General features: G+C 36.2%; 1 pseudogene; it reads right to left on the bottom strand.

The window, feature by feature from the left end:
* Positions 1 to 44: 44 nt before the first annotated feature.
* On the bottom strand, positions 45 to 27,213 carry LOC122355623 (annotated as a pseudogene).
* Positions 27,214 to 27,429: the final 216 nt, after the last annotated feature.

Here is a 27,429-nt window from a genome sequence, read left to right as displayed (position 1 = left end):
GAGAGAGAGAGAGAGAGAGAGAGAGAGAGAGAGAGAGAGAGAGAGAGAGAGAGAGAGAGAGAGAGAGAGAGAGAGAGAGAGAGAGAGAGAGAGAGAGAGACAGAGATAGAAAGAGAGAGAGAGAGAGAGAGATTCAAAATAATAATAATAATAAAACTTGGCTAGATTTGCAACGTTTATAAAATAAGAGTCTGTGAAAAGGGTCCATTCAACAGTGTTCAGTGGATGCCTGTGCTTCGTTGGTAACACTTAAGGTTCAATTAATTAACATTACGTAATGCATTAGGTATCATTAACTAACAATAAACAATAGTGTTAATGTTCTACATATACTAATATATTTGTTATTTGCTGAAAACTCAAAAAAACATTTCAAGTACAAACATTCATTGAATTAACATTATTAAAAACCAGAGTTTGTACATTAATAAAACATTTCATTGTGGAACATCACTACTCATCCTAAGCACGCGACAGCCGACATAATGAATTCATTAATGTTAACAAACTGAACCTTTTTGTAAAGTCTAACTTAAAGTGTTTTAGAAATACAGACTCCTACGTTGACATGCATCTGGCAAACAGGAGAGCCACTAAGTAGAGTCTCGCTCCCAAAAGAGAGCTGCCTCATGGTGAATGAAATATAATAACACAAAACACGAGCTTGTTGCGGTCAAACACAAAGTCCAATTCAATTTATACGTAAATCATTTCAGCAACAAAAAAAATTGAATAGCCAACCAAGAAGACAAGAAGGAATACGTTACTGCAGGACCCCCCAAAAAATGATGTAAAGACACCAGATTAATTTAAATGAAACAAACCGGAATTTATGGATTCAAGGATTCCAGTGGCTTTATTGGTAATATTAGCAATATATAGCATATGATTTTGCTTATCAGTATCAGTTTGATTAGGTCAATACTAGAAACTACTGTTTTAATATTAAGTTCTTACATTTTTTTATCTGTGTTTTTAAATAAAAATAAATACTTTCTTTTTTTTAAACAATATTATTTCCAGTTTTTGACCGTTCATTAAATGATTCCTGATTCCACTAAATTCACTTTATGTGCATGATATTTAGGATTAAAAAAAAATATACATTTATAACAATAACTATAATATCGCTTTTTGGTTGTAACAGCAAAATAAATGCCCATTGGCCCATTTTTTTAAGTCTCCAAGCATTTTCTGGTTTGAACTTTTGGGATTTTTCAAGAGTTTTTTTTTTTTAAGAGCTTTGGTTGGGGGGAAAACTCCATATCCCATGGTGCACTGGGCTCGATTCACATTCATGAGTCCCTGTCCTGCTTTTAGCATTAATAGTTTGTTTTAACGTGTGCGTGTGTGTGTTATATACCAAGTACACTGTTAAACCTGGGTTACATGCAGGTCTTCTTCTTGTGGGATATCCGGAGGCTTTGTTACGCCGCTTCTCATTCGCCATGGTGACGAATGGTCAGTGTTTACTTGAAGAAGATTTGGGGCGACTCCTGCAGCGACAGGCGCGCTCGTGGCCCCGGGCGCAGGCTGTTCAGGTCCGGCCCCTCCCACGCTATACTGAGGGCTCGAGGAGGAACGGCATTCTGGGTGATGGAGTTCGGCGGGGAGGGGTGAGCCAGGAGTTGCGAGACTCTGTTCGTCGGAGTAGAAGAGGGAGATGGGTTCAGCGTGCTCCTGTGAAGATTGAGGAACGGTTACAGAACGCAGCGTCAGGAAACGGCTTCGGGAGAAAGGGAAGGTGGAGGAGAAAACTCAAGAACGAGAACGAGTGAAGCAGGAGGAACAGCAGGAAGTTTAGCACACGGGCGGCAGTCACGTCAGCGAGCGGTGGCAGTCAAAGCTACAGCAGGAACAGGATAGCTGCTAGCGCAGAAGAAGGGCTTGTGTTTGGGTTGTTAGTGTCTCAGTGTCACGTTTAATCTCTGAAAGGGAAAAACGAGAGGTGCGAATCAGCATTCGAGGAAGGCTCAGACGGAAAAAGGATTCTGCATAGAAAGGAGGGTTAAATAAAAAGCATAAAGGAGAATATTTTTACATTCGAAACTAATGGTTTTAATTTCCTTTTTTTTTTTTTTTTGCATTGGTCTGAAAAGAAATGCAAAAACATTATATCAAAATTGGGAAAAACTAACTTGTGTTGTTGTGAACAGGCCTTAAAATGAATGAAAACCCTTGTGAAAAAGAAGCGAACTTCAGAATTCTTTTAAAAAGGGTAATTATGGAAAATTACGCTTCAAAACAACATGCTTACGCGCAAAATGATTTCAAGGACATGCTATTTTAATAAAATCAATATTATGCATTGACTTATTTATTTCAAATGCAATTAGTTGAATTTTGTGCTTTTTAAATGCATTTCAGTAGGGCTTAAGTAGATTTTAAAACGCAATTTCATAATTTCATGTTTGTGGCTAAAGTGACAAGCATTTCTGGTAAACTGAAATATACTTTTAAGCTATTTTTAATTGAAACGTTTATGCTTCGTAATTGCTCATTTATCATTACGAAGTTGTAATTTTGTACATTTTAAATGTCAATAACACATCAAATAACACATATATGAAAGATTTAAAATTATACTTAAGTACAACAAGTACAAGTAAGCACACTTCTTTTTCACAAGTGACAACTCGGCCAGAAATGAAAACTCTGCCATCATTTCCTCATCCTTTGTCGCTCAGAACCTTTGTGACTTTCTTTTTTTATGTGGAAGCGTGTGCATATCAGCCCCACGAAGGTGAGTAAATTATGACAGAATTTTCTTTGGTGAACTATGCCTTAAATGGTGCACTAAGCCATTTATTTATGTGACGCTTTTTTATCATTACAGCTTCACGGTGTATAAAACACATTAAAAAGCTAGCAACGCGACATCACGGATGAACAGCCTTTCCTAAACAAATATGACTACGGTCTACATATTTCAGAGAGAACTGATTGAAATAAATAAATAAATGACTTAGTGCATAGTTAATACTCGTTACGATTATATGCAAATTTCGTAATGTCCTGTAATAAAAAAAAAACCAAACAAACAAAAGAAAAGCAGGTGAGGTTAAGAAATGAATTGTGAATGAAAGTTATCAAACATGATTAATACAAAATCATATGACGGATTAGATAATGTGTTGAACAGTATACGATGAAAAACGGTAATACTTTAGGGACCAATCCTCACTTTAACTAGCATGCATACTGCTAGCATACTGGCTACTTATTATAAGTTGCTACTTATAAAGCCTTATTCTGCATGACCATGTTTGAGATTCCTTTATCCTATCCCAAACCTAAACTATTAATCAACAGATCTTCGTTTACACTTCGTGTCCTCGGAGCGATCGAATGAGGAATCTACCAACACCTATCTATGGGTACGACAATGAGATCGATGTTATTCTTTACACTGTCATCAAGGATACGGAGAGAGAAAGTGGGCAGCCACGCCATCGGTTTCAAAACTGCTCCGTTTACACTGAAACGCAACCCCTGCGTTTTCCAACTAAAATGGCCTCTTCTGCGTTTCCGGAGTCGTGTAAATGATAGGTGTAACCTTAGCAAAACTTACGCGTTTTAAAACTAAAACGCAATAGCTGGCCTTACAAACAGCGAACAACAAACCACGAACTAAACACAATTAGATATAGTTTCAACTTCATGATAATTTAGGTGGAGATACAAAAAAAATAATACCAGCTTGACAAAAGATCCAGTTGGGTCAACTTTTGGCTTTCAATATATCTTATGAACCGCATTTGTAAGAATCACAAAGGTGGCTCTTTATATAGCTGGAGTCGTAATTTATTATTTAATATGGCATCGTTTACTTAAGATTTGATTATTAGATTTCAGTTTAATAAAACCGATCTGAAGCTGTTCTAATGAAACTGAAAAAGAGATCTCGAAATTTCACAATGGTGTACTACATCTATTAAACTGCATTAATCATTGCTCATGATGAGAGTTTATGGAAATGACTCGCCGTTTATAAACGTGTAGAATAACGCTCAACTGCAAGATGACGAATGGAAATGTTTTTGAAAACAGATTATTAAATATTTTTATGAATCGATGTGGACCTACTAGTAAATACGTCCTGCTGTGCTGGCAAGCTTCATGATTCAGTCATTGTGTTTACATCTTGCAGCGCTGTACGGATATCCCTAATACATTCTATTATTATTCTTCCTCTCTGTAAATTTCTAAAATTAATTCAGCCCTAACGGATTCACATACAGAACACATTCAGCTTTAATTAGACAATTTCAGTGTGTTAGGTCTTTTGTTGTTGTTTTTTTTAAACAAGTGTAGAATTTAATTAAAAAAATCTTTAACTTTAAGAATGTGCTTCAGTGTAACACTTCAATCTATCCATCTTTTATAATCCCATATTTTAGAATTGAGTCACGGTACAATTGACAAAATTTAAAATAAATCAAAGCGGAAATTTAGCTAAATAAATAAATGATTTAGTCTTTGATATTTGCAAACCGAATTGACTTTCTTGCATATATTTAAATCACTTTTATAAAAATCTTTTTTTTTTTTTTTTTTTTTAATATGAAATGAGTAACATTAAAATTACATATCAACTATAAATCAATGTTATCAAATATGTTTGTTTTCGCCGAGTGGTTTTATTCTGAATTCATTTATTTTTATATTTTGTTTTCATTCATTTATTTTAGTTTTCGTTTATTTTATTATAGCACATCAACTAAATCACACTGAGAAATGCCGCCTTCATAACTAGGTAAAATAATTATTTTCTTTCATTTCAGTTTATTGTATTTCAAGTAACTTTTACGTTTGTGATTTTAGCTTCAGTTTTAGTTCACTGTGTTAGCCCCGCGGCGCAGAAGTGTGGGTAATCGGATGAGCGCGTGAGACTTTAGCGTGGATGTACTGAAGCATGTTAAAAGAGCAAATGGGGATGATGGATGTCAAAGGTAACTATAGAACGACATGAGGTTCGGGTTTAGTTTGGTTCGCTGGGCTTGGATTATTTAGTTGAGGCACCTCTACCCTGCTCAGATCTAGCTCGAGGACTACAGGCCTCTAAAGTCTAAGCAGGGGCTGGATGCAAACAAACAGGGACAAAGCGCAAGGGGTTTGTTCTCAACACATACGTGCTGCATTCACCATTGCAGGATGTATACCTCTGTATACAAGGGTTTGAGAGCCGCCTGGCCTGACGCATCTGTAACACAGCGCACATTTATTAGACACCGGCAACGGCAGAAAAGAGAACAGAGACAGACAGGCACAAAGAGGATATACTAGAACGGGCAGTCTGGTGAATCGGGGCGGTTTTTGAGCGGACAATGGCAAATATTTAATTTTAGGGTAAACCACCCTTTTAAGATTGAACTTTTGGTCATTCCAGCAGTAAACATAAACGAGTGACGTTCGAAGAGACACATGGATGGGCTGGACATGGACAGGATGTGTGGCTACAAAACACTTCACAAAAGACAATTAAAACCAGGAGAGCACAAAACGGATGAGAACTCGCAATGTCACTAAACAAAGACGATTCTTACAGAGGCTGCCGAACGCCCAGGACCCCGTTGGGCCACTATGGCACCAGAGATAGCCTTGATCCAGCCGTGCATCTCGTCTGGGCTGTCCGACTGAGAAATACAGAAAAATACAGCAGCTTTCAGTCGAATTGTTTAACATTTATCCTAAATACAATCGATTAATGTGTTTATTCGTGTTTAAAAAATGATTTCGGTTAACTTCGAGACTAGTCATTGCACGCTTGTTAAAAAAATAAATATAACCTCATCTCGTGCATCTCATACTACTAGAATTGGTTATTCTCAACATTTTCTATTTGTAAAATTTTATTTCAACTACTTTATTGTTGAAAAAAAAAAGAAATTATTTTAAAATCATAAAAGTACCATTCTTATTTTTACCTGCCAATAAACCCCTACAGTAAGAACTAATATGCATTTATTTTACCTTCACAAAATAAATTCACAAAAGAATTAATATGAATTAAAAAATAAGATTCAATACTACCTGAATGTAGAAAGTTCTTGAGGTAGTAACCAGTTCAAAAAGATTGTCCCTCATCATCAAGTCACTATTAGACACAAATCAGTATTAGACAAAAAAACTAATATATAAAAATGGGTAAAATAAACTGTTGTAACAGCACAGCAGCACAGATGCATGATAGAAATGCTGTTATTGTTTATTACTGTTTGTTTGTGCATAATTGTTTGTACTGTTATGCAAGGTCTGCCCAAACAGCAGAAATTTTAAACACTGCGTCTAAACGGTCACGTGTTAACATTACCACAAACTTGGCAGCCTGGAGTAAATAAAAAATAAAACAAATGTCATGTTTGTCTGACCGATCCTGACAGATCACATGCATCACCAGGACGTCTGCTCAGTGTGTGTTTTCATCCGGAAGATCCCATTTTTAAAAGGTTATATATTGCTAACATCACTAACGCTTCCTTAGAACTTGATTTGGTGGATGATTTCTGATGTGAATCTGCTCTTTTGAAATGTTTAGCAGGTGCTTTCCAGATGATTTCCCAGACGTAAAAAACAATCTGTGCCTAATGACTGCAATCGCGGTTTAAATGCATGCATTTAAAGTTACGACAAAAAAATGGAAGTAGGATTACGGAATTTCTATTTTTTTTTAAATACATGCATGGGTGAATTCTAAATTAATTAAAGTATTAAATCTGGGGCCCATAACATTTTTAGTTAAAAAATGTTCCAAAATCAGTATATTGAGCTAGTGTTAAAAACTATTGCCATGCTTTAGATTTACAACAGTTTAGCTTAAAATGAGGCTTTTTAATTTGAGTGGTTTGATGTAATAAAAGCCAATCGATCGCTCGATTAAATCACCACTGGTAGCGTGATTTACGGTAATGCTTTTTTCCTCGGGTTGGTCTGAACAAAGCGTGGCGCACTTGTTATTTGTTCAGATGGCAATATTAGGTGAAAATTCGTGGCGTAGGCTAGGACATTAGATTCATCCGCGCTGGAGCACAACCCAATGCATGGAACATAATTCCACAAGTACCTGCAGTTCCGGGTTTTCAAACATAGATGGCGACGAAGAGCCAAAACGGACTGCAGCTGTAATGTCAAACAGCTTCGCACTTTATAGTGCAACTCTAAGCGAACAATTGAGGCAGTAATTGAGTATTCGTCTACAGTTTTTCCTCTAGTTTAACCACTGGCGTATGTATGCAAGACTTCCTTTTTGTGGAGAGCCGAATGACAAGGGGGTGTGGCAGAAGCGTGTTTGGAAACCATTTTGAAAAAAACAACAACAACAACAACAAAACGAAACAAGACAATACAAGACAAAACACTAAACTAATAAGAACAGAACAAAAGCCCCAGAAGCACTACCGACCTTTGTTTACACTCCTGCACCTTGTTCACTTCTTTCAGAAGAATGACTCGTAACGGCTCTCGTTCCTAAAAACAAAGTTTCATTCAGTGACTTATTAAATATCGTCTTTATTTCATGAGAGTGACTGAGCAATGAGCAAACATTCCAGCCGTTCTGAGCGTGTGCAGTGAGGAAGTGCAGGCCCGAGCAGGGTGCTGAGCCGAGCGCAGGCCTGTGATTATCAGCCCTGAAATAGACTTTATTGACATCTACTGTATGATTTAGCCTCTGACCAAGCCTCCTTCCTATGCCTGCCGTCCTCACACACACACACACACACACACACACACACACACACACACACACACACACACACACACACACAGAGTAGGAGAGAGAATCAGTTGCTTCCTTTGCTCTCGCTGAAGCTGTAACAAGTTCTTGTCACTTTCGACAAAACAGCTGTCTTTTGCGATGGTATTTAACAAATACTGTACTTTATCCCCGGCTATCAACGGTTTCAGTTTGAAAATAGGTTCTGGATGCGAAATCAAACATTCAAGCAAAAAAAAAAAAAAAAAAAAAAAAAAAAAACGGTTTAATAGTCTCTGCTATTCTTAACTTCGTGCGAATAAAAATAATTAGGCTACTATAAATCCGTGGGAAATTATGTTTGTCAAACATTTTCGACAGGAAGTTGTGTGTTTGAACAGTGGAACAACTTTCCATTGTTCTGCCCCCTCAGTCAAAACAATTAATAACCATTTACCACGAGTTTAAAGGACTACAGGCAAAAAGTGAGTCAGTGACGGTTTCTTTATTTTAGAGGAAACACGTCATATGCTAAAAATGGGCTTTCCATCAATACTCTAATGAGTATCCCCTCACTCTTGAAACTGTTAACTCGGCGTCACATTCAAACCTGCATTATGAAACTTTTAATTTACCAAATTTAAACCTGTAGGGTTAACAATTCTGATGGTTTAACTCCCATAATGTGGTTTGGAGCAGGGCTTATATCTCAGTATTTCTTACTTTTTAAAAAATTACAAGTGCCCTTGACCTGGGGTTGGGAACCATAGCATTAAAAAGCAGCTTTCCCAAGTACTAAAGACAGAAACTACAACAAAGAAAATGTATATATTTGGTTCCACTTTATATTCTGTATTTAAATCCTGAATCACAACTCACATTTGTGACTTAAAATAAATGTATTCAAGTATTAAATATATTTAGGAGAATGTCCAAATAAAAAGTCCCCAAGGTCTATAAAAAGTGAAAGAAAAAAAAAAAAAAAAAAAAAAAAAAAAAAAAAAAAAAAAAAAGTATAGTAGATTCACTTGAAATGTTGATATAGACATACATATATATATATATATATATATATATATATATATATATATATATATATATATATATATATATATGTTTATCTAATTAGGATAACTTTATTTAATTAGGAAAACTTTAAAACAACTATAAATATCATTATAACATGGCATGACAAAGATCTTAATTGTCATTTTGATTTTTAAAGGCAAAAAAAGTATGCCATATGTCTCTGCAGATATTTTTAACATAGGAGTATTGTATTTGTTTCTAAAACATTATTATGAAATCCCGAAATTCGTATAAAATTTAAAAGCAAGATGTGCTTCCAGTGTAGTCCCAAAGCAATAGCCACTGATATAGACATGTTCTGACACTGTCAGCCTGTTGACACAAAGCAAGAGGAATTCATAACACTGTGAACAAGTTCAAACAACCACTAGGGTACGTGCACACACACACACACACACACACACACACACACACACACACACACACACACACACACACACACACACACACACACACACACACACACACACACACACACACACACACACACACTCATAGTCTCCACTGGATTTAAGCTTTCACTCCCACATGAGTCACTGGTCTAATTCTAGGGGCACATATGTAAATATACTTCATTGGTGAAATGTGATTGGACACAGGATCAGATGGCACGAACAATACACAGGCCGGACTTTCACTTATCAGATGGGAGCTTACAGACAGGCTCATAGATGCACAGGTGCAAAACACAATGAAAACAAAGAGCAGGACAGGCCAGTGGCTTGTGACGAATCCAAGGTCAACAGCAGTGTGCAGGACTCTAGAGAGATGCAGGAGGAGGAAGCAGAAGAGGAGAGACTAACCATGTCTGATTTGAAGTAGCTGAGCGCATTGTCATCCAGCAGAAAGTATCTCCTTTTCCAGTTTTTCATCTGGAATAAAGACAGAAAGGTTTCTTTTGAAAGTTAGCTGTGCTTTATGTGCAAAGCCTTTTCTCTGCCAAACTTCAGTAACGTGAACACGCGTTCAAACCAACAATTATTCAGACACTAGATATCATTTCTGTAATTTTTTTATTAGTGGGTGCAGGAGAATGTAATGCATTTATGTAAGAGATGATAGTGAAATGAAGTTAACTGCGACATGCTACACCCAAAAACAATAAAATCAACCTGGTCTGATAAAAATATGTACCTCTGAGCACTTTTTGCCTTGCTGCACGTATTGCCGCAGTTTCAAAGAGAAAGGCACACTGAGTGGCGATAAAACACAGGTTCAATACGTGAACCCTGGCCCGTTTTATTAAGGCGATATAGTTATGAATTGCGGCAGTTCAGAATTAAATTATTAATAAGTTAATGCTTTACTATGTTGGAAATATGCCCTATACCAAATCCAATCCCACACATACCCGTTAGTGTTGACAAATGCAAAACAGACACATTTGTTGATGCAACTGTGCCATTTCAACTTCTTTTTACTTTTTACACAGTTTTGTTGAAATGTAGTTACACTGGATTCAAACCGAGGCTCCTTGCCTCTCAAACACGTCTCTGTACTCTGCGAGCTACTGAACAAACTCGCCGTCTATGATATGAAGCTGGATATGTGTGACGCTAACGTTCAAAAGCATCGTGTAAAAATACGACGTCAGAGTTCTACTGCCTGTAGTGTTCATTTCTTTAGGAAACTGCGGTGATATGTACTTACTGGCACGCATTCAGTGTCTCGCTAAAAAAGGCACCAAGGTATGTTTATGCCTTGTGACAAGGTAGAGTAAAATAGATACAAATTTGGGACCAGAATTATTCAGATACTTTGCATATTGCCGAAGTGTTTTTTCTTTAATTGCTAATGTGACCTTTTACAGCACAGGCTGAACAAAATTAAGCGTTGCTTGGTAATTGGTTGACCTAAATTGGTATTATCTAATTGTGTACTTAAATTAAACAGCTGACAGCTATTCAACGCGATTCATTTGCGAGACAGTATAACGGAAGGATGGCATTATCAAGATGAATTCGTTCCGACACAGTTTAACTCTGGGCTCTTGTCATATTTTATTACCATTTTGTAAACTATAGCCAACAAACTGCGATAATGTGAGAAATGCTGAAGGTGTCTGAATAGGTTTTGTTTGTGGCATAAAGCCTTCTGTATCATATTCGATAAACACATCTTCTCTAAATTATCAACATCGTGTTAAAACGTATCAAATGCGATACATCAGGCTTTTGTAGAATGTTTACTTGTCCACCCTCAATCATCACTCAAGCATTGCGTTACATTTTTCCCCACAATAAAAAGCGGTACAACTTTGAAAACTTGATCAAATAAAACTAGGTATTTAAATATTATCTTGCTAAGACACATTGTTGGAAGATACAGAGAGTGACATTTTTATTTCATTTATATGCATTTTATGCAAGTATTCTGCTATACTGTTATCTAACTGACTTACATTACATGCTATCAGAATTTCATCTCATTTTGTCGCCAAATGAATATCAGTAACTGCATCAAATTGCATATTTCTGCTTATTTCAGACTTCTGAATAAATGTGAGGTGTTTTTCCCCCTTCCCAAGCATGAAATCTATATTCTATATCACATACGAGCCCTAAAAGTCGGATTTATGAAATGTGATACTCAACAAAAAAATGCATATACAAACTTGTTCTGCACTTTTTACTCACCAAAGCTCCTGTTTGACACAATATCCAGCTTTAATGACTGACTGGTCTTGGTTACTCCGGCTCAGGTAAAACGGTAGCTGACCGGGAGGTTTTCTCAACCCGCTCTTGTCTGCACCGTTCTGACCTTCCCCCTTTTCCTGAGACAGCGACATACAACAATGTTGATTATGTCTATTTATTTTACTCACAAACACATGCTTTGAAAAGTTTCAATCAATTGGTATCATGATGTACATCAAAGATAAACCGACTGATTATCATGAAACTGCTCAGCGTTCCATACAGGATTTTGTATTTGCAGTTTTAATGTACGTTAATGTGTCACAAGGTTAAATGACCTGTGTGGTGGTGATGATGGGTACTCCTGCGATAATCTCGGTCTTGTAGGACACTTGTTTAGTGGCGCCTGATGTGTCCACACATGATTCTGCTGCATTATGGGCCACCTGCTCACCTGACTTTGGCACCTGGCGAAGAAGTAAGAAAAGACAAAAAAAAGCATAACTAATTTGTATGGAACGGCTGCTTTCTTTATACATTTACAAGTTTATTTACATTTGGAATCAGTAAGTACGATTTTTTTTTGTTATGACTGTTATGAGATTTCTATGAGATTTCTATTAAAAAAAAAAAAAAAAAAAAAAAAAACACTGACCTCATATATAAAAATCCTAAAAATAAATGCATCACCGTTTCCACAAAAATATCAAGAATCACCAATCATCATATTAGAATAATTTCTGAAGCATAATGGCTGCTGAAAATTAAGCTTTCTTGTAAGTAATACATTACATTTTAAATATATTAAGATTGAAAACTAATTTAAATAAATGCCATTTTATAATACAATTTTTTTTTTTATATTTCACAATATTACTGGAATTTTGATCAAATAAATGCAGCCCTGGTGAGTATTAGAGACTTCTTAAACATCTTACCGATGCCAGTTACTTTTTGTAATGATGCATGTATTAAAGTTTTTTAATTCTCTCCATGCCAATGAAATAAATAATAATAAAAAAACACTGCAATTTAGACAAAATAAATCTAGACATTTTCTTTTCCCCTCAGTGTAAATGAATAATTTGTCCCTGTGGTTGAGCCAATGCAGTGATCAATCGCTTGCTAGTATAGGCTGACTGACACTACTGATTCTGTGGGGATGGCAGTTCATCGTTTAGTGCCTTCAGGCCAAAAATACTTTACTCATCAATACACCATCACTACAGATGCAGCCCCTGACCCAAAACAAACCGCCAGTTCTAATCACGTTAGCATCCAGTGGCAAACAAATCCTGCGCTGCATGATAACTCTGCCATTAACATTCAAACAATGTTATTAGCAGCATCTACGTTATGATTTGACATCGTCCATATTGAATATTCTGATTCTGTACGCATCATAAATGACCCAATGTGTTTAAGCTGGATGAAGATGATTAAGCCAATATCAACCTTATAGATGGCTGGCATATACAAAAATATATAAACAAAAAGCAAAGAACATGTACTGTGCATCTCTTTTTCACAATAGAGGTTGTGATGTAATCAATAGGACCCTGATTTGATGCAAGATTCAATGGTTACTTTTTTCAAACGAAAAACAACTCAATTCGATTTGAAAGAAAAAACAAAAATGTTCTATTAATAGTTAGTTAACTATTTCTGCCTTTAGTCGGAGTTTCTGCCTTTAGTCTCCTCTTGGCTGATGAAATTCATGTTTTATCAGCTTTAGATCTGAAGACGGACTTGGGAAATCTAAGACTTTCTATTTCTTTGCGCTGATAAACTCCCTGACTGAACTGGCAGGATGCTTTGGCGAGTTTGGTGGCATTTTCTTGAACATTGGTAGCCAAGATGGTTTCTTGCCCTTCCAAATTCATTCTGCTACTGTCATCATGCATTAAGTCAATATTAAAGTACCAAGAGTGCCTCTTCCAGAGACAGCCATGCATGCTCATGCCAATGACACCACCTCCAACAAGCTTTACAGATGAGGCCGTTTGCTCAGGATCATTTGCAGTTGACTTTTTCTCCACACTTTGGCTCTCCCATCACTTAGATAAAGGTTAATCTTTGTCTCGTCTGTTCATAAAACTCAGTTCCAAAACTCTACAGGCTTGCAAACTGTAACCTTGCCTTTGTGCTTTCGGTACTGGTCGGAGGTTTGCATCTTGCTGTGCAACATCTGTAATTTGGTGTCCAATGTGGACAGTAGATTATCAGAGCTTCCCCAGCTTTCTGGAGGTCGTTGGCGATTTTAGGTGACATTGCGGTTCATTTTTCATCAGTTACTGTTGTTTTTCTCAATCAGGTCAATGTTGGTTGCTGATATTGCCAGTGGTTTCCAAACTCCTAATTGCACAACGGCCTTTGATTTTGCCGTACTTTCTCTTTTCTTTGAGCATCCAAATTGCTAAAAGTTCTCTCAAAGTCATCTTAGGAAAATTATGTAACAAAATGCAACTGATCAACTAGAAAGACTTATGCTGACATCACGAAACTAAAAAAAAGTGCTGATCTTCTGTGTTGAATCACCCAATAATAAAATTCCTGACGTTATGGAGATTTTGCCTCATATTCGCCTTTTAATCATATTTACAGATTTCTTCACTCGTCAGCAAACGGAACAAAAAAAGCCAATAAATTCATTTAAAGAATACTATAACATTTCTCTTCTTTTATGTTTACCGTTACCTTAGTCTATGGCCTAAGACGCTGGGATGGGTTTCAGTATACCCAAGTGTTTTGAAGAACACAATGGATTATTTTCTTATTCAATTTTAGCAGAGAAACTGTATTTAATGTAGGCTAATAGTGTCGGAACTGTTCTCTGCTTGGAGAACTGTTCTCTGAATATTAAGAAGAATTTGATCCAGGGTCAGGACTTACTGTGATTTTGGTGGCGTTGTTGAGGGCACTGACCCACTCCACTAAATCCTGTTTATCATTCGCCTGCAAGTAAAACTTCCTCATTCCAGCGTTGATGACTGTGGGAGGACACCAAATTTTTATATTTAAACAAATTTGAGATGATGACATACGCGTCTATGTCATGTCTAAATCTCTGCTTCTAGGCACGGAAAAAAATGTGCTTTCACACTAGCATTTCTGGTTTGCATTCAGGTTAAAGTAAAATAAAATGAAATATCTGCCTTCCATGAACATCAAAAACAAACAAACAAATAAACAAACAAACAACACACAATTACTAAAATTATTTAAAAAAAATAATAATAGTATCTCGGTTATGCTAAAATAACACATACCAGCAAACCACAGCAGGGTCTACTTGAATAGGTAGTAATGTGAACTCCGATACGGTTCGCTGCTGATAAATGCAAATGTGCAAGTGAACCGCTATTAATGAGGAATGATTCGGTCAAATGCGTGTGTGTGTGCAGTCGTGTGTGTGCAGTCACTTTCCTGACAAGTGGGACTGACGTGCACAGAAAGATTGTACTTCTCATTTCTAAATATGTCACTGTTAATTAACCGTCGCTAAACATGAAATGTTATCTTCACAAGTCACAAAGTATTTTCCTGTGCAAGTGTAAAAGTGAAAACTCTCATGTCCCTTTTGTGTGGCTGGCAGCTACTATAGTTACTGTGTTAACTTAACGCATGCGAAACTTCCTGTCGGTGTTTCCAAAAAACCTTTATTAAAATCACCCTTGATATCGAGATTCAATGAATTTGACCTTCAATGAACTTAAAGAACATGCTTTTAGTGAATAGCTAACATTAAAGAATCAAATAGCATACGGTATTCACGGGGTCTGAATCACTTCAGGAGGGTCATACTCGATGTGTGACTAATTTTAGTATCTGTCTGTTGCTCACGTACACTACTGACAGTGGCCTCTCATCTGACTCCGCGGGTATAGTCCCAGAACCCCAGTGTGTGATTGTCTCTGGCTCTGATCTCAGAAACAATAGCCAAGGTCAGGGGTCATGGTCTAACATGCCCTACGTTCTGTGTACTGCGTCCTCTGAGTGACACGTAGAAAGTAAATCAATTGCTTACCAAAGCAGAACTCCGCCTTTGGCCGCAATTTGGTGGCATCGCTAACCTAGCAAAATATGATCAGATCAATAATAATTCTACACATATGCATATTTAAAGGTGCGCTAAAGACATTTTCTACTATATATATTAGGGGTGGAACAGTACACAAACACGATGGTCCGGTACATACCTCAATTTTGACATCACGGTTCAATATGGTTTCAGTACAGCAGGAGGGGAAAAAAACTAAATATAAATTGCTTTTTTTTCTTTTTTTTTATTCAACAATTGTTTTAAACAACTATAGGAAGCCTTTTTACATTTATATAAGGTTACAATTAGCAAATTTAAATTCAATTACTATTTATTTTAAACAACACTCAAATTTAAAGATTGTATGGAAACATGTAAATAGTTTTTTAATTAACTACTCATTTATACCATTTCTATTTGTTGTTAAAAACCTGTTTTATGTTAAAAAACATATTTATATTATGAAATTGACTCAAGATACTTATCCACATGATAAAGGATATCTCACATGTTTTGATTAACCCAATATCACCCAAAATCGTGGTTATGGTTTTTTGCCTTTGCATGGCAGTATCTAATATTCTAATAATCTAATATTTCACAAAAACTGTCAATCATGTTCACAGACTGCCTCCAAAACATTTGTTTGTCATAAAAAAAAAAGCTGTTTCGATTTTCTGCATTCACGCATCTGTAGCAAGAATTTTGATAGGTAAGGATAGCGAATATGAAAAAAACGCATAAAAATTTGCGGAATTTAAATTTTCGCAAAGACCTTCAGTACAGGCTATGGCGATATGGTGAAAAGAGTGTCAAAACAGGATGCATTGTCTGGTTTTTCTGAAAAAAAAAAAAAAATGGAATGATAACCGAAAAAACCTGTACTGAACATTTTCATTACAGATACATGTACCGTTGCACCCCTAATACATATTTATTATTGGCTAGGAATTACAATAAACAATGAAATTGAATGCAAAGAAAAGCCATGTCTCACAAACAAGCAGCACAATATCAAATTTATAGTTGGTAAAATATAAAGTTGGTAATAACAGGTAATTACAAACCTTGGATATATATGTTAGTTTGAGAGAGCCGACACAGGATGTTCCTTCTGGAAGATTCTGTAGAAGGAGAAAGCAGAAATCATTAGAGCCAAAATTCAGAATATAAAATGATACAAGCTGATTTGATGTGAGAAGTGTGTTTGTGTGTGTTTTGAGCAGTGTCTGAAAACAACCGTGGACAGAATACATTTACGGTGAGAGTACGGTATTCTCCAAAGTTGTAGAATTGCACAGGGTCTATGAAAGTTTTAGCACACATCTACAGATGCAGTGAGGTAAATTATTCAAAGTCAGACGTGGCATCAATAAAAGATGCTGGCTGGGGCTACTGACTGAGTCTTAGATAAAGTGATTGGTGCAGAACCTGCAGCAGCCGAGAAAAGAGAGAATCCATTAAAGGAAACAAAGAAAGAACATGAAGAATCAAAAAAGACAGGTCCTGACATAGGCTCTTCATCAGTGATCTCAGTTCTTGTCAGCTTTCGCCAGAGATTTCCTATTTTACTCCAAGCTAAATACTGAAAGCATCAAGTATGCACTGAAACACACCAAGAAAAACATTACCATTTATTTTCAATACATTTTATTGTGTTAATTAACTATTTTTTCATTAAACGCTTTATAATTAACCATCTGCGTAGATTCCACGACAACACAGTTATGAACAGTCAGTTTGCTAGTCTGGAGTCTCAGACAAAGACACCCTTATAAAGTCGCACAGTAAAGCAAAGTGTGACCCACACAGATGCAAATACATTTACGTACATACAAACAACATAAATCTGAATGGTTAGATCACCTAGTTAGATCAACTGGTCTGGAGGCAAAGACACATTAATGCCCTCTAATACTTCATGAGGTCCAACAGAGGCCATGACACATATCCTTTACCATCCAGCACTTGAGAGGTGAAGTTTCTCAGAGTAAAAAAGGCCAATTACAATTATAGTTTATTATAAACAAGCTGTGTAAAAGAGGAAATGTTAGTATCACACATTGTTTTGCATATCAAGGCTCGAACCGTAATAGCAGAAAAAGGTCAACTGTGGCTTATGGTTTTCCTGTTTCCGACAGCAATGAAGGTGTAGTTCTCTACAGTTACCGCCCCCAAACCACCAAGACACCGAATCATCGCACTGTAGAACTGTGGTGTGTTTTCAGTGATTTGAGTAAAAAGGTTTTTCTTTTTTTTTCTCATCCATTTGGGAACTGGACTACTTTAGTTACAAATAGTTAAGTTTGTGCAGTAGCTTCAGTCGTGGTGTTGTGGCATCAGTTGTGTTTCTGTCCACACAGCCAGAAGAATGCTTTTATTAAAAAGCATAAAGAGAATAGTTTGATTTCAAAATGTATCCATAACGTATTTATTATGTGAAACTTAAATGGGTCAATGACTAGCCCCTGGGGTACACCATACTATATATATATATATATATATATATATATATATATATATATATATATATATATATATATATATTTATTTATTTATTTATTTTTTTTTTTTTTTTTCACTGACAGGGTGAAAGAGAGGATGATGAGTAGATACCTGAGGGTTATCCATGTACCACACCAGGCTGCCTTCCAGGGTGTCCAGAATGAAGTAACGTCGTAAAAACTTGCCGCTGCTCTCCATTTCCTCTATGTCTAGAAAGCCACAGATCCGATTCTGACGATCTACGTACGGCATTTCTGAAACTAAGCATTACCCTGCAAAACAAAGGAAACAATGCTAATTATAAGGGAGATGAGAAGAGCAGAGAAAGAGGTGGAAGACGGTAATTAAAATAAATTTGGTATCTTCGTGTGTAATCGTCTGGGAAAACGCTGGTAATTTCCTATGATGTCACACATGGTCATGCTCCATGAAAATGACACTTATTTCATTTCAGACCTCGGTGCTGATGAAAACCCCCATCAGACGAAGCTGCATGAATACAAATGACTTGATTGTGACATTACCACAGCTGAGAAGCACTGCACAACTTAAACGGTGTAATTTACAATTTAGCTGCAGCCTCTCTAAATGTCATAACGGCACTATAGTAACTGTGATTCATGCAGAAGTTATGCCCATTAAGGTAGAAATAAACCAAAGCTTGAGGGACAAAATCCACAAAAAGTGATGAAAATGCCAGATATTTAAAATGTGGGAGCAGTCAACTAGTGGCCAGCATCAATCCTTTAAGGATAAGGATACTTAAATGAACTCGACTGTGTAACAAAGGTGCTGAAGTCTTTGAGGTTTCTGAGCTGCAAGACTCTTCCTCTTTAACTACAGGAATATTTCACCCAAAAATATAAATTCTGCCATCAATTATGCATCTTTGTGTCAGCCCAAATCCGTAAAGCTTTCATTTATCTTCGAAACAGAAATTAAGCTATTTTTAATGAAACCTGTAAGATTTCTTTCTTAAGTGAATAATAGGAAGATATTTGAATTATTTACTAATAAGCTAGTGTTTTCACAGTCCGCAAAAATTCATTTCCTGATTCGCCATCTCCACATAGATGCAGCTTTAGAGAGAAGTCATCTTTACAGATTATTCATTATTATTATTATTATTATTATTTCTATAGATATATTTATCATATCACCTTTTCGCCAAGTCTCTGTACATTTTTGTGAAGTGCTCCCTTTCAAGACGAGATGGCAGAAAGCACATCGTGTTTGTTTTCTTTATTTTACAAAATGACGTTTTGTTGATATTGTCAACGCACATTTATTATTATAGCGCAGGTTTACCGTTTAAACATAGGTATACTTGACACGTCTATAGATTTTATTTTAGGCATGTCGCAATGATTTGAGAAGGCTAAATTGATCAATCATAGTTTATAATCCACTGTCTGCAGCTGAACTACAGTGAACATATTTATATATGTTTTTCTAAATTGATCGAAATATAATAATTTTGCCATTACACTCAAAACTTAACTATTTTAATAGCTGAACCAGTACCCGGGCTTTGGACCCGGGCTTGAGCTTGAGAGTCTCGGGCCAGGGCCGGGCCGGGGCCTAAATTTGAGGCCCACGCTGGGCTTTAATACAGGAGTACAATCTAAGAAGGCACTTCAAGTCCAAGCACTCAAACTTCAACACACATTTTCCTCCAGGCTCTGATACTCACTGACATAAAGTGCAAAGCTTAACAAGCTATCATGGTCAGATCATGTTTCGAGCAAGAGAAAGCTCTTTCAGCCTCATGAGTCCTCAAGAAAAAAAGATGAAACTGTTCACCGACTGTGAAAGACCACATGCTAACACTATAGAGGATATTGTGATAAAGACAGAAACAACAATCGATTAAAAAAAAATACTAATATTCGACACAATAACAAGAAGTAAAATATCGGCATACTTAGACAAATTAAAGAAGATGGAGTCAATGCCTGTGAATGGATCCACCGAACTTCAACATTAACAACACGAAAGCGTAATGTTTCCTACGAGAAGCGATTTATTCCTACATCACAACGATAAACGACAAGAGGAAAGGAAAACATTTTTGTAGACTCAGACAGGAGAATGCTTCTTTTCTCCATGGCTGCCATCACTGGAGAACTGTCACATTTCTGTCTCGAACGCGAGAAGAAAATTTCATGGCAAAAGAGTGTTTTCTGAGTGACAGCTTCCATCGCTTGAACAGCCTTAATCTGGGATTGCAGTGATGAGATAAAATGGTTTGTGATATAGTTGGAACACTCAACGGATTTAAACTTAAGATGCGCTTATATTTGTAACTTTTGCAACGCGCCGCTTTCCAACACCTCAAGACTTCATAAACAACTCGACACAACAAATTGGAAGAGATATGATGAAACTTTGCTGCAAGGTTTGAAGACTTCAACACACCTCCAGTTAATTCAATTTGCTATTGCTGTAGAGAGAGTTTGCGCACACAAGGTTCTCACACGATAGCGCAGTCCTTTATGTGTTTATATTTTTCCTTTTTTGATGTTGTGGATATTTAAGACTTTTTAATCATTTTGTGGATATATGCACTATACGTAACAGCCAGAAACAATGTGGCAAAATTAAATATCTTTCCACTGTTTTGTGCCATGTAATGAAAATAGCAACAGTCTTGAAAAGGATTATTGAAAAGAAAAACATGTGAGACAGGGTCTTGGTTTAATCATTAAATTGTTGGTATGAATGGAGGAAGAGATCAATGTGAGATTTCAGTCAACTACAGGAAAGAGACAAGGTCTCTGCAAAAGCTCTGCATTACATCACTAATGAGAAACATGTCATTTTACAGGAAGTTAACATTTTGATTAAAAACATTAATGAATTACAATTAGATCGGTACGATGCATTTACAAAAGTCAATATTAATTTCATGCTAGGGCATTTTGTCTTTCATATTGATAATATTAATTATATTCGAGTCTAGATAACTCTGAAAATGCTTGATAAAATTATATTTTAATAATCTAGCCCTCAAAAGACGATAGTTTGCCCTCATTTGCTGTATTGTGATAACACCTGTATGTACAATTTCATACGCATTTGCTGTAGATTTATTTTTATAACACAATAACTCACTTAATGCAACGCATTAAATATTTAAATAAATAAGCAGCACATTTTTAAATTGTTTGAAAAAAATGATGAAGATAAAATAAAAACTACATCTAAGATGCTAACAGTTCCCCTCATTCAAAAATCAAAACACAAAAAAGCTGTTCTGAATATCTGCTTTTCAGAAATGCGAAGCAGGTTCAATCTCGACCCAGATTCACTGGAAAAATGTGTGTCTATTTTTACAAAGCTCCAAAAACACACTTAAGCATACAATTTCGACTTACGTGTACACTAGTAGCAGTAAAACACCAACGATTTATGTTCCTTTTAACGCAAATCATTACAGGGGTAGAACGTCAATTATTGTCTTACTAATAAAGACTCAACGCTATGTTATAATCTCAAAACATCTGATTTTGTAATGAATAGCCTACATTTTTAGCCTCATGCATACGGAGTATATGGCTTTTCTAATGCAGTAAGCTTGCTTGGTAGCTCACCCGGTACAGTACGGTAGGTCTACGCTATTTTCAAATGAATAAGCATTAACCTTTTACTGCCACTCATTTTGAAACTTCTGTGTAACTCGTGTAAGCAAAGTAATATGCATTTGTCAAAAATGTTGCCATAGGCAAATATTTTTTCATGAGCCTGGGTTGGCCAATCCTCTTCCCCTTCTCTCCAAAGGAATTTTCTCTTACTTTCTACTGCATTTGTGAGGTATGTGCACAACTACATATTACCGTGCATGTTGTCTGAACAACAACTAGTTGAGCAGTTGGTCTTAACCCCCGCATAACTAGGCTGCAACTGTCTGACATCACAAATTATTTTGCATTTAAATGACCTGTCACTGTAAACCTGTTGGATTGCTTCATAATGTAGGAGTAGAGTCAGGAATCATGTGCTCTGTGTCCTTGTGCAACTAAGTTACTAACCCTGTGTTTGAGCAGTTGGGAGCCACTCCGGCATGACGAACATGCGAAGAAGAGATTTGAAAGCTACAGTGACTCTATAAAAAGGAAGAGAAAGCGTAAGGTTGGCTAAGCCATCACAGGTGCAAAAACAAACGATAGCATGCTCAGTACTGGTAAAAAAAAAGCTTAAACTGGGTAACTGACAAAAAAAGGTGAAGTTTCGAACACGCAGGCTCTTCAAGAGAAAATAAAAAAATTAAACCAGCAAGTTTTAAACTACCAGGTGATTAGTCTCGTGACTAAAAAAGTAACTACAATTCATATACATGCTGAGATATGCAAATTATTTCAAAAATAATTATAATTAAACACGAAAGCCACGAAACAAGCGAAAAATACCAAAAAGGGCCATTCGGATGGCAAATTAGCATTAGATCGCAATACTATAAAAGCGCGGATGGGAGGAAATAATTCTGCATTTGATTTGCTGACAACGCGAAAATTAAAGAACGAAGACGCGGCAAACTCATAATAAATCTAGCCTTAAACGTGAAAGCTAATAATAATAATAATAATACAACAATAAGACATGTAGTAATAATACTAATGTCAAAATCGTCCATTAGTTCTAAAACACCTCTAGTTTACATACAAGAGGTTTCAAGTTTCAAAAGGGAATTATTAAATGTCACCTCCTTCACTTGACAGCTAATTAAAGCTATTGCCATATATGGAAAAGTATAAACCGAATGTCTAAAAGCAGAAAAATGCTGAGCAACCACTTTTGAAATCTAATGGTGCAACAGTGTTCTGAAATCTTACTCTATAGAGGTTGTGCCCACACAGACCGATGTCAATGCAACATAAACCACAATGGCAGTTTTACAGGAAACATTGACTATTATTTAATAAAGGGCGCTTACAAGTTCGAGTTTTATAAGCGAAGTTAAGTTACAGACATCTATAATTAGAAAATGCAAGACAGGTGGTAAATCCACTTGTTGCGAAGATTATATGGCCCTTTATATACACATATAAGCATATGCGCATAACATGTACACAGCAGCTTCAAGTGATGGGTTGATGGGATTTTGGAAAGAGGACCATTTTTTCATCTTTCCAAGTCAAACAATTGCACCTATGCTTTCGTTGCAAAACGCACAGCAGTACATTTTGAAGCAAGCTATAGCAAAACTGATTGTTTATATAATCACAAAGTGTAAACTATATCATAGCCTGCCAATATATATGTCAAAGGTTGGATATACACTGTATAGCATTCTACTGTATGCATAGTCTCACCTAAAAAAAAATCTTGACTGCTCGATAGTATACACTGCTTGTAAGCGAGTAAGTGGATGTATTTATACATCCAACTTGATTATAAAGAGCTGTGAAATAATAGTAGACATATTGCAACAAGGTAAATAAAGTTGAAAAATAGCTTTTTTATTAGTGTCATGATGATGGATAAAGGTTTAATACACAGGAAGTGCTCTGTTCGTCTCTCTCTGATTCATAGAGACTGACAAATATAGATACACACACACACACACACTCACTCACTCACTCACCCAGACCTCTGATGACCATGCGATAGATATATATATACACACACATATACACGCACATAACACCCATGAATGTCCTCACTTATTAAAAAGCACACATAATCAATCTGTGCCTACAATAAAAGCAACAGTAGCACGCTGTCTGTCAGATCACATGCCCTGCAGGCCCTACCTGAGCTTCTGTTTATGTTCACAGATTTAGGTTTAAGGGAGGCAGAGTGACAATTCCTTCCATATTCACTGTCAACAGATTTAAATCAGGTGTACAGTCGGAGATTTTTTGTTACATTATCTAGCAAGAGATGCATGTGGCACGTAGACTGTTCCGAGTCAGGTAAAACTCGTAAACTACAGGAAGGAAATGCTAACTGGATTGACTGGATCTAGAGGAAACGGCAACGAAGTATTCCTATGCTGAGCATTATTGTTTTTTAAGCCCCTGGATGCAAAGAGAACAAGTCTTACCAATTGGAAAGAAGCACCAGTGGCATTTCAGCAAAATTATACTACGTCGCTAAATTTTGCGATGCTTTAAAGTGAAATGTCCACTAAAAGTGCGCGTTTAGTTTTCTCCAAATCAATCTGTCAGTATTTTATGATGTTGGTTGTTGTACATGGTTTTCATAGCATGTACAACATAGCACCTAAACCTTAGGGAAAAACGATATGATATCAAGTCCCGATGGTTAGCATTACCGTTTCATATTTTAAATATCGTTAAAACCGCATTTGCTTAAACTGATTTTGTAAACTTGCGGTAACCTCGGAACCAAAGGGTTAATAATGCTGTACGCAAACTGAGTATGACATTTTTGACCGTGTTTTTTTTGTTCTTTCCTATTAAAATGCTTGATACAGATGCAAAAAAAAAATGCAGTAAATCGAACTTGATACGAATTTTTTTACGACGATGGAACGTTTTGGAGCGTGTTTGAGGTCGTATTTATTTTTTTTTACATGTGAAAATATCAGACAAACATTAAGCGTGCAACGACCTTTACTCCAGCCCAAAATTTAAATTCTGTCATTAACTGCTCACCGTTCATCATTCAAGTATCAGCCGACTAATCGCGCGTTTATTATTAAGCATTTAAATCGTTGTAATGAGCCTTTACCTACGTTGCCCGATAAGCTACTAAACTGTTAGTTCACCCAAAAATTTTAATTAGCATGTGTTTTTAATCACCTTCAAGCCATCCTAGGTGTATATGCCTTTTTTCCTTTCAGACGAGTCCTGACATTTCTAGTGGGTGGATGTTAAATAAAATGTGTGCAAATGTAATAGAACACAGCTGCAGGATATACCTGAGAAAATTGGTAAAATAATGCAGATTATATTATAATTGTGTGTGTGTGTATATATATATATATATATATATATATATATATATATGTGTGTGTGTGTGTATAAATTCTAAAAAGGAAATGAATTGATCAGCATAACTTTTGAACTATAATACGGTATTTGTGTCCAAACTCTATATTGCTTTCGTACAAAAGTGCTGTGCAGCAGCACAACACCTGACTGTTTTCACTTCAGCACTGCTGTTTTGGAGGAACTTTGATATATATTTGATACCCTTGACATACTTGCTCGACAGGTTTGACATATCATCCTTGAGTAAAATACCTTGAGCATAACATCACACAACAACCCATTAATTCTGCATCGTTGGTGCGTTAGAAAGTCGGAAAACCATTCAATCCACTCTTGGCGTTACAATCTTAGTGCTTGCACTTCCATAATATCGTAATCTGAATGAATCGTCGTATTACCACGAAAAGTAAATGCACTTCAATTTACACAGGTCCTAACTCAAAACCCGTAATATCTGTGGAAAGCGGGAAACTGTGGAATAACAGCCATGAAAATACAGAACCCAGCGCAGCAATTCAAAGAATAGTTCGCCTAATTATGAAATTATGGCAGCTACTATTGTTATTATTATTAATACTAATTTATATTGTTCTCATAGCTCTTTTCCATACGCTAACATATTATATAACAAATAATTCCATACAGTAATAAAAAAATGTATCTGAGTAAGGTCTGCAATATCTGAGCCCGAACTACTTTACACTTAAGCAATGACAATGGCAAAAGTAGGTACTATCATAAAACATGTTTAAACCATTCTTGATGCAGCGTGATTACCATGACGCTATCGATTACTGAAGGAATGGGGACAGCGATTTAGAAAGTGGTACGCAAATGCAATTGAAGAGAAAACAACAGCAGAGTGCATGCAACAGTTGGGTTCCAGATATTAAAAATCCCATTCATTTTCTTTAAAAGCCAATACTTAGGCAACTATAACTTACACAAAGTACCTATGTATTATTAAGTGGTTGTAATCGAGTGGATATAGTTTTGTTAAAGCTGTTAAACAATTAATTGCGTTAAATCACATTCAAAAAGTTACACACCTATCTTACGTTAAGTAAAGATCATGTTCCGTGAAGATATTTTGTAAATTTGGACAACGACCTAAAAGGTGATTTTCTCTCTCTCTCTCTCTCTATATATATATATATATATATATATATATATATATTTTTTTACACCTTCAGATTCCAGATGTTCAAATAGCATCTCAGCCGAATATAGTCCTAACAAACCATACATCAATGGAAAGCTTATTTATCCTTATTTCAATTAATTTTAGTCAGAAATATACACGTTACACACATGTAGTATGTAAAAACAAACCTTTATTTTGAATGTGATTAATCTTGATTAGGCATAATCATTTTTGCAGCCCTACTCTAAATCAATATATATATATATATATATATATATATATATATATATATATATATATATATATATATATATATATATATATATATACAGTACCACAGTACCATATTTATTTATTTCCTTAAAATCAAAGTTTGTTACGTTGTGAATCCCTTGAAGCTGATTTGTTTGTTGTTTGGTTCATTATCATGTTTCATCAAACAGGTCCAATTCTTTATGAGAAAGATTCACTGTACCTCAAAAAAACCAAGGCCACTGAAAAAATGGGCGGCACTTTTAACTCTAGATCAAAACTGTGATTGAACTGGTCTTTTTTTCCCCATCTCAGTACCATTGACATGGTAACACCATCTGATACTATCACTGCATCGCTGTAACACGGTTTCACCACATTACAGGTATTTCTACAGCATTTACGGGCATCACATGCGCGTTTGTGCGTTCCATGCATGCTTATTATGTCTAAAAATGCTGTCTAGTTAAGCAGTAGAGCTATGACTACAGACTAACGCATCAATGCCATGTCCTCAGACAAAATCTATCTATATTTCAGATAGCGAGGTCAAAAGATTTTACACGTCAAGGCTAAATTAACTAATGTGTTCCGATCGGCACGTAACCTGTTATCTGTAACAGAAGCGACAGGTTTTGCATAAAGTGAGCTAGTGAACTGCCCCAGTAAATGTGTAACTAACGTTACTGATTTGATCACAACCAATACAACGCATTCAAAGTTTAATATTCCACGATATGTCTCGTTAGTATATGTGTAGATAACTTACACGCTTATAAGCAGCTGTGAAACTCCTGTGCAGCAGTGTTCGGTCTGCCTGTGCTGGACTTTCAGCCCATCTCCCACAAACTTCCGACGGTCTGCCTATCCCGCAACTGACGGGCGGAGAGCGGAACTGCGAATCCCCACTATGATGTAGGATGCGCTCATGAATATTAATTAGGCCCTGCTGACGTCGCTAGAGCAACCTTCCTAGAATGTCCAGTCAGGCTTCTGTATTAATAAACATGAGCCAAGCCCTCCTGGCAGTTGGACTTGACAGTTGTGTAGCAGACTAACGCCCACATTCCTACCTGCATTCAGCCAATCAATGGCCGTCTGTCAGGGAT

This window comes from Puntigrus tetrazona, chromosome 12 (assembly GCF_018831695.1).
Source record: "Puntigrus tetrazona isolate hp1 chromosome 12, ASM1883169v1, whole genome shotgun sequence".
NCBI lineage: Eukaryota > Metazoa > Chordata > Actinopteri > Cypriniformes > Cyprinidae > Puntigrus > Puntigrus tetrazona.
The sequence above is the reverse complement of the archived record's forward strand: the minus strand, read 5'-3'. Positions and strand labels throughout refer to the sequence as shown.